The sequence below is a fragment of the Rutidosis leptorrhynchoides genome, chromosome 3 (assembly GCF_046630445.1).
Source record: "Rutidosis leptorrhynchoides isolate AG116_Rl617_1_P2 chromosome 3, CSIRO_AGI_Rlap_v1, whole genome shotgun sequence".
NCBI classification, from domain to species: Eukaryota; Viridiplantae; Streptophyta; class Magnoliopsida; order Asterales; family Asteraceae; genus Rutidosis; species Rutidosis leptorrhynchoides.
The window spans coordinates 477,223,696-477,238,648 of record NC_092335.1 but is presented as its reverse complement, the minus strand read 5'-3'; the positions used below and the strand labels follow the sequence as shown (position 1 = coordinate 477,238,648).

At 31.4% G+C, this 14,953-nt stretch overlaps 1 non-coding gene across 1 annotated transcript; it reads right to left on the bottom strand.

The window, feature by feature from the left end:
* Window positions 1-6,680: 6,680 nt before the first annotated feature.
* Window positions 6,681-6,787, bottom strand: LOC139903104 (small nucleolar RNA R71). The gene has a single exon (XR_011777948.1). It is a non-coding gene; the product is annotated as a small nucleolar RNA R71 (small nucleolar RNA).
* Between the last annotated feature and the right edge of the window lie 8,166 nt (window positions 6,788-14,953).

Below are 14,953 nucleotides of genomic sequence, written 5' to 3'. Positions count from 1 at the left end.
TCGAAACATTGTATACGTGTCTATGGTATCTCAAGATTACATAAAATACAATACAAGTTGATTAAGTTATGGTTGGAATAGATTTGTTACCAATTTTCACGTAGCTAAAATGAGAAAAATTATCCAATCTTGTTTTACCCATAACTTCTTCATTTTAAATCCGTTTTGAGTGAATCAAATTGCTATGGTTTCATATTGAACTCTATTTTATGAATCTAAACAGAAAAAGTATAGGTTTATAATCGGAAAAATAAGTTACAAGTCGTTTTTGTAAAGGTAGTCATTTCAGTCGAAAGAACGACGTCTAGATGACCATTTTAGAAAACATACTTCCACTTTGAGTTTAACCATAATTTTTGGATATAGTTTCATGTTCATAATAAAAATCATTTTCTCAGAATAACAACTTTTAAATCAAAGTTTATCATAGTTTTTAATTAACTAACCCAAAACAGCCCGCGGTGTTACTACGACGGCGTAAATCTGGTTTTACGGTGTTTTTCGTGTTTCCAGGTTTTAAATCATTAAGTTAGCATATCATATAGATATAGAACATGTGTTTAGTTGATTTTAAAAGTCAAGTTAGAAGGATTAACTTTTGTTTGCGAACAAGTTTAGAATTAACTAAACTATGTTCTAGTGATTACAAGTTTAAACCTTCGAATAAGATAGCTTTATATGTATGAATCGAATGATGTTATGAACATCATTACTACCTTAAGTTCCTTGGATAAACCTACTGGAAAATAAAAAAATGGATCTAGCTTCAACGGATCCTTGGATGGCACGAAGTTCTTGAAGCAGAATCATGACACGAAAACAAGTTCAAGTAAGATCATCACTTGAAATAAGATTGTTATAGTTATAGAAATTGAACCAAAGTTTGAATATGATTATTACCTTGTATTAGAATGATAACCTACTGTAAGAAACAAAGATTTCTTGAGGTTGGATGATCACCTTACAAGATTGGAAGTGAGCTAGCAAACTGGAAAGTATTCTTGATTTTATGTAACTAGAACTTGTAGAATATATGAAGAACACTTAGAACTTGAAGATAGAACTTGAGAGAGATTAATTAGATGAAGAAAATTGAAGAACGAAAGTGTTTGTAGGTGTTTTTGGTCGTTGGTGTATGGATTAGATATAAAGGATATGTAATTTTGTTTTCATGTAAATAAGTCATGAATGATTACTCATATTTTTATAATTTTATGAGATATTTCATGCTAGTTTCCAAATGATGGTTCCTAAATGTGTTAGGTGACTCACATGGGCTGCTAAGAGCTGATCATTGGAGTGTATATACCAATAGTACATACATCTAAAAGCTGTGTATTGTACGAGTACGAATACGGGTGCATACGAGTAGAATTGTTGATGAAACTGAACGAGGATGTAATTGTAAGCATTTTTGTTAAGTAGAAGTATTTTGATAAGTGTATTGAAGTCTTTCAAAAGTGTATAAATACATATTAAAACACTACATGTATATACATTTTAACTGAGTCGTTAAGTCATCGTTAGTCGTTACATGTAAGTGTTGTTTTGAAACCTTTAGGTTAACGATCTTGTTAAATGTTGTTAACCCAATGTTTATAATATCAAATGAGATTTTAAATTATTATATTATCATGATATTATCATGTATGAATATCTCTTAATATGATATATATACATTAAATGTCTTTACAACGATAATCGTTACATATATGTCTCGTTTAAAAATCATTAAGTTAGTAGTCTTGTTTTTACATATGTAGTTCATTGTTAATATACTTAATGATATGTTTACTTATCATAGTATCATGTTAACTATATATATATCCATATATATGTCATCATATAGTTTTTACAAGTTTTAACGTTCATGAATCACCGGTCAACTTGGGTGGTCAATTGTCTATATGAAACATATTTCAATTAATCAAGTCTTAACAAGTTTGATTGCTTAACATGTTGGAAACATTTAATCATGTAAATATCAATCTCAATTAATATATATAAACATGGAAAAGTTCAGGTCACTACATCAGTTTGTTTTGTATGAGGCGTCGGTTCGTACAGATGGTGCGAGTGGTAGTGGTTTAGGTCGCGGTGGAGATAATGTTGATATAGATGATGAATTTGTTCAAGCTAGGGTGAATGAGTGTTTTGGTCCTGAGGACCTGGTTGGGCCGAGCATGGCTGGTGGTGCTAGTGGTAGTGGTACGTCTTTTTGGGCTCCCACGCAGTCGGCGTGGGATGGTATGGTTTCGGGTTTCAATCAAATGCGAATTGATAATCGTGAGCATTTTGAGGAGCAGTGTTCGTTTGAAGATAATATGTGGGAAAGTCGGCAGGAAGAATTAGAGATGGTGCGGGAAGTCCGCCATGATTTGCATTGGGTTATGTACGGGCAAGACTGGCATCGTCACAACACACATCTTTATAATCAAAATCCCGCGAACTATTAAGGGACGACTTACCAGCCACCTGTTTACTATCGCAGCGAGGTGAGGCCGCGAGTTGAGGCTCCTATTTATGACACGCAAGTGGTGTTGGAGGAAGCTCGCAACATGTTTTTGCAGCAGTATAATTCGGGCCGCGAGTGGCCTTATAGTGGAAATTAGCTGGGGGCTTGCATGCCCGATGATCTTTGTACTTTTCATTTATTTAGACTATTTCCTTTTATGACTTGTACTTGGTATTTCTATTTCTAGACTATTGTATGCGGATATTTATGATGGGGGTTTTTGGCACTTGGTGTGCCACCCCATAGTTTAGTTGGTATGTTTGTATGCAGGTATGTGATGGATTTGGTTGCTGTTATGTTTTTACCAAGACTGGCATTAAGTTCAGCGAATTCCGTTTTGATGTATGATGCTTGATAAGCGGAATGAATGATGTTCTTATGCTGGCATTAAGTTCAGCGACATCTGTCATTCCGCTATTTGTGACCGTATTCTAGAATTTTTGTTGGTTGGTTAAACGGTTTTTCAAGTCTGGCAGTAAGTTCAGCAAAACAGCATGGTTGATGATTTTTGTGTGATGATCGGGAATGGATGATGTTCTTATGCTGCCAGTCAGTTCAGCGCCATTTGTCACTGGCATTCCGCGATCAGTGATTAAAACTGGATAAATTTTTATTTTCTTTCTCACATTACCCTTTCGATTTTAATCTATTTTTTGTCTCAAGTAATGGGGACATTACTTGATCTCAAGTGTGGGGTGGGGATGTAAAATCTCTCGGGTTGGTTATTAAAGAGTTGTCAACATGTGCGTTGATATTGCTAAAAACGAACATATACTTAGTAGCAATATCGTCCCAAATTAATAAGCTTTTAGTTGTAATTATTGTATTTTTAAGTTGTAATCGTTTAAATAAATAAAATGCGAAGACGGAAGACAGAAACGAAGATTTGAAGATGTAAATGGCCAAAACGCTCAAACGTACAAGATACACTTCAAGTGATACTATTTCTCGATGAATAACGTCTAATTATTGACAAGAGTACAAGCCGTGAAACGCAAAGTACAAGATTTTAAAACATACGAAAGGACGTTCGAAAAATCGGAACCGAGACATAAACCGAGCATCAACGTGCAAGTCAACGGAGCTAAAATTACAAGTGAACTATGCACAAGAATATAATATAATATATATATATATATATAATTATATAAATTATATAAATTATATATATTTAAATAAAACGTCGACAAACAAGAAAACAAAAACATTCTGAGCTGGTACTGTAGCCCATGCGATCGCATGGGAAATAGGCATAAAACCCATGCGATCGCATGGTGAATAGTATCCGTAAAAATTCTTTAAATTCACATGTTTCTGCTCGATTATTTATACACTCCCTTCACTTTTATTTTCTTTCTTTCTTTCAATTTATATTTATATTTATAAGTTACACTCCAGTTTAGTTTAAGTTAACGTTTAGTTGGGTTATTGTAACGAATGTTTTATGGGTTTTAAATTCGAAGTTCTGTCCGTGTAACGCTACGCAATTAATAATCATTGTAAGTTATGTTCTCCTTTTTAAATTAATGTCGCGTAACTAAGTCATTATTATGCTTATATAAACCGAAGTAATCTTGATGTCTTGACCAAATATTAAGGCGGGTTAATTGGATTTTGGACCATAATTAAGGTTTGGACAAAAGACTGACACTTGTTATAATTTAACTATGGACTATTAATGGATGGGGTAATTGTCTAATTGAGTGATAACTCATTAAAACTTGTTACGCTTATTCTCCAATTATTGAACCTAATAATTATTAATGATTATGGTTGTCCTATTTAGTGACGTTTATACGGAGTCTTTCCCAATCATTTAATTAATCAATTGGGTTGGGTAATTGATTATTCATTTTGATCAAGTGGATGAATTCATATTTCATGGACTAATTAAAACAGGGGTGGATTATACATAGGAAAAACTGGTATAATTGTTAACAGAAGTGAAAACCGCGTTACAGTTTAAATCCCTAATTAATTGAAATATTTGACTTTGGGTATAAGGGTTAATTTGACTAGGACACTCACACTTTATAATTATGACCGATGGACTATTTTGGACAAAAGCCAGATAGACGTATCAAATAATCCAGGACAAAGAACAATTAACATGGGTAACAATTAAATAAACAAACGGTCAAAAATCATGATTACGAAAGTTTAAATAAGCATAACACTTTTATTTATATATTTTCGTACTTTTTAATTACATTTTATTTATTGTCATTTTATTTATCAAAATTTTATTTAAATCAATTTTATTTACTGTCATTTAAATTATCACAATTTTATTTATCGTCATTTAAATACTGTTATTTATTTTACGCACTTTATTTATCGTCATTTATTTTTACGCTTTATTTGTCTTTTTAATTACTGTATTTTATTATTGTCTTTTACATTTTAAATTAAGTAATATTTATTTAGAATATTTTTCATTAGGTTTTGATTGTGATAAAAATATAAAATCGACATACCGGTCATTAAATGGTAAAAAACCTCTTTATAATAATAATAATACTACTACTTATATATATATATATATATATATATATATATATATATATATATATATATATATATATATATATATATATATATATATATATATATATATATATATAAGTAGTAGTATTATTATTATTATTATTATTATTATTATATTTATATATATATATATATATATATATATATATATATATATTTATATTTGTAAAAATATATATTTTGATTAAAAATATAGTGTACGCTAAGTTAGGATCCCTGTGAAACGAACCGGACATAGCCAAAGCTAAACTACTCTACGATTAGGTATACTGTCTATAAGTGTTGTAGCAAGGTTTAGGTATATCCATTCTATAAATAATAAAAACTTGAGTAAATTGTACCGTATTTTGTAATAAATATAATAGTATATTTATATACCCCTGCATGCACATCAAGTTTTTAGCGCCGCTACCGGGGACCCAGCAAAACGCTATATTTTTAATAGATTTTAGTGCCAATTTAAGTAATTGCCGATTTCCTTTAGAATTGCATTTTAAGTTTCATTACCTTTAGATTTTTAGACTTTAGTCGCAACTTTTAGTTTTAAATTTTTTGACGCTAAGCTTTAAACGTAGAACTTTAGTTTTATATTATTTTTCGATGTTTATTTTCGACTTCTTATTTTTCGACGCGCTTTCTATTTTTCATTTCTACACGCTAGTTTTTAGGACATAAAAAAAAAACTTTAGATTTCGAAGAAAAATTATTAAAAGCGATTAAATTGATAGATGCCAATTTTCTGGTTCGTAGTAATAGTTGGATTTGTTAGTGGCGAGTTATGGATTTCCAATTTAAAGGGTCCTGGCTACCTGCTGCATCTTTTGGCTATTCAAAACGTGAGCAAAATCAGAAAAGTCTATTAATTTGATTACTTATATAATAATTTTTATATTTATAACTAATAAGATATTCAGTGAATGCACCGAGCGAAACGTTCACCACGTTTCATACGTTCACCACCTGTAACCTGATCAAGACATCTAGCCAATATTATCGTTGTTGATTTTCCTTTAGAATCATCATCTAGTCGAGCAAGTACTCCAACTCAAATTTCCGATAATCCAATTTTTGAAACTGACTTCACGATTGAGCACCCGTAAGATATTCAAGGACAATTCGAAGGTCCTGAACCACAAATCATTCGTCCAGAACAATCATTGAACAATCGGAGGTTATCGAGGAAGTAACCGTTAAATCGGAATCTTCTAGTAATTCAGATTCAACAAATTCAAATATGGGAGACCCAGATCCCCATAGTATGGAAGACCGAATAAGAGTCACACACACGGGCCAAGGACACGCCATTACTCAACCAGAAGTTAATGATCCAGATTTTCAAATTAAAGGACAAATCCTACACATGGTCACTAATCAGTGCCAATTTAGCGGTACAACAAAAGAAGATCCAAACGAACATCTTCGAACCTTTAATAGGATTTGTACTCTATTTAAAATCCGAGAAGTTGAGGATGAAACGATCTATCTTATGTTGTTCCCCTGGACTTTAAAGGGGGAAGCCAAAGATTGGTTAGAATCATTACCCGAAGGAGCGATTGATACATGAGATGTTTCAGTTGAAAAATTTCTTCAAAGATTCTTTCCGGCATCTAAAGCCATGAGACTTCAAGGAGAAATTGCCACGTTCGTGCAAAAGCCAAATGAAACGTTATATGAGGCATGGACAAGATTTGGAAAGATGTTGAGAAGATGTCCTCAACATGGTTTAGATACTTTTCAAATAGTGCAAATCTTTTATAAAGGTGTCGACGTCGCTACACGAAAAGACATCGACACAGCAGCTGGTGGTTCCATTATGAAGAAAACCGCAATCGAAGCTCATAAGATAATTAATAACACAGCCTCCCACTCGCATGAGTGGCATCATTAAAAAGATATTTTTCGTGCATCTAAAGTGGCTAGAGCCAATTCTAGCCATGACTTTGACTCCATTTCCGCAAAAATAGATGCTTTTGGGAGACAAATGGAAAAGATGACTAAAGATATTCACGCAATAAGAATAAGTTGTGAGCAATGCGGTGGACCACACTTAACAAAAGATTGTAATGTCGAGCAAATGATAGAACAACGTGAGAATATTTCCTACATGAACCAAAGGCCGGGAAATAATTATCAAAATAATTATCAACCGCCAAGGCCAAACTTCAATCGAAATCCAATCATTCCTTATAATCCAAATGGGCCTAACAATAACTCGTATAACCAACAAGGTCCGAATAACCAACCAACTCAAAACAACACTTTCAATCAGCAAAGACCTGGCTTTCTTATTAAGCCACAACAAACTGAAGAGAAAAGGTCAAATCTGGAAGAAATAATTGCAAAGCTAGTTGAATCTCAAACAAAATTTGTTACATCTCAAATCCAAATGAATGAGAGGTTTGAACAGTCATTTAGAACTCAACAAGCCTAAATTTTGAATCTAGAAAAATAAGTAGGTACTCTGGCTAGCATGATGAGTGAAAGGGAACAAGGAAAGCTTCCAGTAATACTGAAGTAAATCCTCGGAATGAGAATGTTAACATGGTTTCAACGAATTTAGGAAAACTAAAAATAAAAGATGAGAAGGTTTCAGATATGAGTGACGATGAAGAAGTCACACCACCACCACCACCACCCGGTTTTGAAAAACTAATGTTTGCACCATACAGACCACCCATCCCTTTTCCAATAAAAGGAGTTGAATATGAGCAAGTGATAGGTAATGAAGTTTGTGTTAGTGATACCTTGGGAAGGAAAAGGAAGAATAAGCAAGTGCAAGAAACTAAGACCGTAAAAATAAAACCGGTGAAGACGGTTCCACCGAAACTTCCACCCAAGTTGGGTGATCCGGGTGAATTTATTGTTTCTTGTCTACTTAGTGATTGTGTCATGTATAATGCAATAGCAGATTTAGGTGCGAGTGTGAGTGTTATGCCTTTTTCATTATATAAGAGATTAGGTGTGTAAAGGCCCGTCCTAAACCACCTGGACGAACACTTCAACATCTGGTTCCATTGCGAGGTACAGACCTCTATATGATACGTTTTACAAACATTGCATTCATTTTTAAAAGACATATATTTCATTACAATGATAATTGACAAATATGCATACCATTTCATAATATATCCAAACAATAAATGACTTAATCTGCCATTTACTTAATAATAATCTTTTTGAACTCAACGACTCGAATGCAACGTCTTTTGAAATATGCCATGAATGACTCCAAGTAATCTTTAAAGTGAGTAAATGCACAGCGGAAGATTTCTTTCGTACCTGAGAATAAACATGCTTAAAAGTGTCAACCCAAAGGTTGGTGAGTTCACAGGTTTATCATAATAATCGTTTCAATAATTTTTAATAGACCACAAGATTTCATTTTTATAAACATCATACAGACATTTCGCAATCTGCATAAAAATATCATTCATATGGTGAACGCCTGGTAACCGACCTTAACATATAAAGCGCATCTTGAATATCCCCATAATAAATAGAACTTTCAGTCTGTAATATACAAGTATCATCTGTATAATATATAAACCTCGAAGTACTAAAGCATCTGTAACTCGGATGAGGCTGGTCAGTGCCCATAGATCTATCTTTAGGATTCGCGTCAATTAGGGGCCATTTCCCTAATTCTTAGGCTACCAAGCTAAAAAGGGGCGATATTTGGCATTCATAATCCATCCATAGAATATAGTTTTAAGTACTTGTGTCTATTTCGTAAAACAGTTATAAAAGCAGCGCATGTATTCTCAGTCCCAAAAATATATATTGCAAAATCATTTAGTAAAAAGGGATCAAGTAAACTCACAATACGATATTTTGTAGTAAAAATATGCATACAACGGAACTGAACAATGCAGGGTTAGCCTCGGATTCACGAACCTATATTATTTATATATATTAACACATATTATGGTAATCGAATAAATTTATGTATTATTAGTGAATTAATTGTTATTTTAATTATGTCTTTCATTAATAACCTAATTAATTACATTTATTAATATTTATTATAAAAATATTAATATAGTTATGTTATATGTAGTAAATATGGTTTTATATAACTCATAGTTATTTGATAAAATAATATTGATAATAATAAATAAAAAATTGTTTCATCCTATAATAATACCAATAATAGTTATAATAATAAAAATGATAATTTTTATAAAAATGATACTTTTAATAATAATGAATAATGAATACTAATAATAATAACTATAAAAATAATGATTTTACTAATAATAATAATACTAATATTTATATTAATAACTATATTGATAAAAATACTATTAATAATAATACTAATACTCATGATAATAATAAATAAAAATATTAATGATAATAATAATAATAATAATAATAATAATAATAATAATAATAATAATAATAATAATAATAATAATAATAATAATAATAATAATAATAATAATAATAATAATAATAATAATAATAATAATAATAATAATAATAATAAGAATAAGAATAAGAATAAGAGAAGACTACCTTTAAAGAATGAGTTTTCTAAAAAAAAAATGGCAAAGGCTGGGCTCGAACCCACGACCTCTCGTTAACCCGACAACACACTGAACCGTCCCTCTGTTTTCTCTATTTCTGTTTTAATACCACAAAATAAATATATAACCTATATATCTATCGGTTTCTTCTTCTTCATTCATCATTATCAATTTCATTTATTATTAACATCATCTACTTCATCACATCATTTACATCATCTTATCATCATCATCTTCGTTCCTTCCATTATCATAATACACAAATCATACCATTATCATCCTAACTTCATCATCATCGTAACACGATCATAATCGGGTATCATTTACCATCATCATCATGCGTCCTTAATATCATCACTATATCACAATCACATTTATTATCATGATCATCATCATACGATCATAGTCATAACCATTACCCTAGCATCACCCTTATCATTCTTGTTATTCTACGCCACCCTGAAGATCATAAATAAAGTCATCACGATTGGGCCAGACATGTTATTGGGCTTATAGTTGCTAGGAATTAAGTTGGCCCACTGGTTTGTTAAAAGGCCGAGTAAGGAAACAGGATCGAAGAAACAACAGCCTTTTGTTTTGGTTTAATTTCGACCGTAGAAAAGGAGAAAAAAAATAGAAAATAGAAGTGGATCGACTAGGGGTGTCGGTGTCTGTTTAATTCCTTTTTTTTATTTGGGTGGGTCAGTTAGTAGACCCCAAAGAAAAACAAAGTGGTCTTTGAAATTTGGTCAGGTATCCTATATGCATATTTATACAATTTATATCCATATTATTATTATTAGTTATTTAATTCGTTTTCAGGAACCACTTACATCACATAATCGTTATTCATCATTATCACAATCGTCTCCATTGTTATACTTATACCATTATCATCTTCATTGAGAAGTAGCAGCTCGTGTGCAGCTGCAACCAGGAAACCGAAGCAAAAGAATGATAAAAAATAAATAAATAAATAAAAGGTGGTGATGATGGTTTGGTGAAATATGAAGCAACAACCGAAGGATCAATAGGTTGCTGCAGTTAGTGGCGCATGGTGGTTGTTTTGGTTTGTGAAAAGATCGAGCATGTGGGTTTTGGTGAGGGTGGCGATGGGTGTCTTGTCTGGTTGATCGACAACAACAAAATGGAAACAGAAAGCTAGGTGGTGTGGTGATTGGTTGATTACAATAGAAAAAAAAGAAAACGAGTAGGTGATAGTTGTTGTGGTGGAGGTTTTGTGATGGTATTTGAAATAGAAAGAAATAGAAAGAATAAACAGTAGCAACAATTGAGGTGACTTATATGTCGGTCAGAAACAGGAAACAAAGTAAATAACTAAAAATGGTGATGGTGGTGGTCTAGATTGTCGTGGTGGTGAGTTGTAGAGGTTCATGAATATGAAGGTGATCATGGTTAAAGTGTTGGAGTTAGGAGGTTGTTAAGGTGGTTGATAGGGTGGTGATGTAGTGGTCTTGAAGTGGTGACGAAAGACAGAAACAAGAAGAAGAAGAAAAGGAGGTGATGGTTCATCTATTGCAAGTGTATATATGTATATATATCATATGGATTCAGCATAAATATAGATGTATCATGTATCTATTATATATAACTATATAATATGATAATGATGTGTAACAAGCTTTAACAAATAAACAAAAAAAAGAATATAAACACAGTAATAATTTTGTAAATGGAATCGAAAAGGAACCAGCACAGTAACCCAAACAGTTGGCAGCCAGGTTTCTTGTAATCTTGTTACCGACAGTTTTCACGGAGTGCTAAATTGTGCTCCATTGATAATCAGTGACGGATAAAAAGTCTTTAGAAAAATCCCATATTTTTCCATTAATTATCTTTATTTATTTCAGTCAGTATGGTATAAAATTGGTCATTAATTATTTAAAATTATTAAGTTAAATCAACTGTCCGCGCTTGGTCCTGGGTAAAATATAAAAAGTGTTCTAATTTAATAATTAGATCCTAAATATACTTTTAATAAGCCTATAATTTATATAACTCATTTTCGGATCACCGTTTATTTTAAAATCATATAAGTTCGTATTAAACTTGTTTAATATCTATCGAATGGTAATTGAGTGTTACTGTCGTTTACTAAATAGATTCGAAATCACAAAATATATATTTAATATACTTTATTTATATATATAGATATGTTTTAAATAATAATTACATTAATATCATATTTTTATTTTATTTTACATAATTAATTTTAATAACTAAATAATACAATATTTCAAATTATATTTCGAATTAATATATATATTTATATTTTTAAATATATATGTATCTATTTACAAATAGTTGTCCGTGAATCGTCGAGAACAGTCTAAGGTCAATTGAATATATGAACTAGTTCAAAATTTTTGAGACTCAATCTAACAGACTTTTCTTATCGTGTCAAAAATACTAAATCGTATTGAGAGTTTGATTTAAAATTAGTCGAAATTTTCCGGGTCGTCACAGTACCTACCCGTTAAAGAAATTTCGTCCCAAAATTTGATAGAGATCATCATGGCTAACAATAAGAATGTTTTCATGACTAATATGAGTTGATAAGTAGAGTTTTATCATCATCGAGTAATATAGATAAAATGATTCGGTTACTTGAAGTGTATGAGTGAAGTTATCACAAAAGAGTGAAATGAAGAAATAGAGATTCGTCTTAACTTTTGACGTAGTCACGGTTACTTTTCGGATTTCAAGGAATTTAGAGAAAATCTTCGTAATCTATATAAGATTTGATTCTTCGGTAATCAAGAAAATTAGGATCCTCTTTGATTAAATGCGGTTATCTGCCCCGATTGCTCTGTCTGATATTCCCACTATAAATTTATCTCTTCCTTTTCATTATTTTCACCGCTCCTATACTTTCTTTCTAAATTCATACTTCCCTAAAAGATTGTGAAAATGCTTAATACAATTCTAATCCTTGATATTTTCTTAACTATTGTTTCTGTCATTCTTCTTTTCTATCTTCCACCAGAAGAATCTTGTTACTCCTACTATTAACTTGGGGTGATACTATTCTTAATTCTACCGTGTCTTTATATTGCTATTTGTATTGATGTGCACGGTTTGTAATTTCAATGTTGTTATCGAGCTTTATATTTTCCCTTATATTTCGGAGCTCTATGCTTTTGTTTTCTCTTCTCGACCTTAAGTAAAGCCAGTAATGGTCCAGAATTCGTAAGTATGAAGTTTCAAATGAACTTAATGTTCTAAGCAAGAAGGAACGTAATATCACGATTTGATTTGTTAAATTACCAGAATTACTGAGGATAGAACTATCAAATATATATTTTCTTGATATGTTTAGAGGTTAAGTAGAATGAAAGAGTTATGTAACATGGCACACGATGAGGGTATGATCTGTGAATCATCATGTTCCATTAGAAATTTCGGCATGACTTACTATAATATAACCACGTTGGCCAGACGTCATTATATTATACTAACTCATGCTTCGATTCCCAATACTTCTCCAGAAATTCATTCATAATGTAAACTCGAATGTTATAGAATAAATAAACTAAAATAGTTTCCTCTATGATGTAACACAGATAGTACGAAGAGATAGATAATTTCGGACAAGAATATTTATGAAAATATCGAAGATATTTATGATGATATTTTGGAATTTCTAAGATCGAAGATTGATGAAGGAAAATTTTCCGCAAGATTTTAACATGAGTACGGAGCAAGATGTTCGCTAAAGATTTCATCGGATATAGAATTATCTGGATTCTTTAAATACAGGGTTTGGTCCTTGTATTTATCCACGGTCTCCTTCATGGTTTGCTCAATCCGTTTTTCAGTATCAAGTTTTCTATTGAGCGTTTCCAACACTCCATTCTTTATCATCAACTTTTGGCCATTAAGACCATCTACAGCTTTTGCTGCTTCTTCAGCATTCAAGGTTACCATATCTGAATCACTGGTTATCAATCCGAGGTGTTTTCAATAAAATTTTATTTTTAGATGATTGAACGCTGATTGTAATCATTAAGATTCATATGATGAAATCAAGTGGAAAACTCGAAGAAATGTTTAGTTTCATATTTTATAATCAATATTTTAATACCTTTTAATTGTCCAATGTTAATAGTCCAATGTTAGTAGTCCAAATATAGTACAATAGTTTAATATATAATCTTAGAATTAATTGACGTATTGTATACGTATTGCCTAAGACTCAATCACTACCCATTGTACAACTATTGTCTTAGAATTAATCTAGACGTATTGTGTACACGTGTCCCGATTTATCAGACGTATTGCATAACTATTGTCTCAATTAATCAAGATTATATTATATTATCTCGGGATTAACCAAGACTAGTATATTATGACAGTATTTAAATGACGTTAAATAAAATTGCGAGTATTAAAATTGCGATAATTAATTGCGATAATTAAAATGACAATAAATAAAATGTAATAAGGAAATAGTCATAACAGATATAGGAACAGATAGCTAGGATATTGTTAGCGTGGATTCTTAATAGAATTTACATACATAATTAGTTTGTTTCTAACAAGTTTTATTGTGCCCATTATTTCTTCATTATGCCACCTGTTGGATTCTGATATGTCAAAATCCAAATATGAAATTGAATTTTGAATGAAAATAGTTATTCTTCGGTGAACGGATACGTATATCTGCGGATTTGAGTAGGATAGTTAATGAATGTTGAATCCGAATCGAAGAATGTACAGTGTAAATATTAATGCGAAATCTAAATATTTCTCGGGTATTACCTACCCGTTAAAATATTCTCATCATTAATAGTTTGTACAAAAGAATCTTTGATGTAGAATGATACGTAGGACGAAGATATATATATATATATATATATATATATATATATATATATATATATATATATATATATATATATATATATATATATATATATATATATATATATATGTAGAATGATATGTAGAACAAAAATGATCGATGTAGAACGATAGGTAGAACGAAGATAATCGGTGTAGAATGATATGTAGAACGATGTTTATACTCAAGGTACAGATTGTGATGTTGAGACGTGTGATGCGAATGTTGTCGGTGGTACAGGTGTTGTTGATGCTGGTGGTACTGTTGGTGCCGGTGATTGTAAGTTTTGCACCATATTCTCTAAAGCCACTACTCGAGTGCGAAGCTCGTTGACTTCTTCTATTATTTTTGGATGATTGGCGGTTTAAACAAGCGGATGAATAAGGTTTAGAATTGTAGATATTATATAATCATTGCGAGCTGTTCTGGAAATGAGGGTGAAAATGGTATTTTGGATTGGTTCGCCGGTAAGTGCTTCAGGTTCATCGCCAAGAGGTG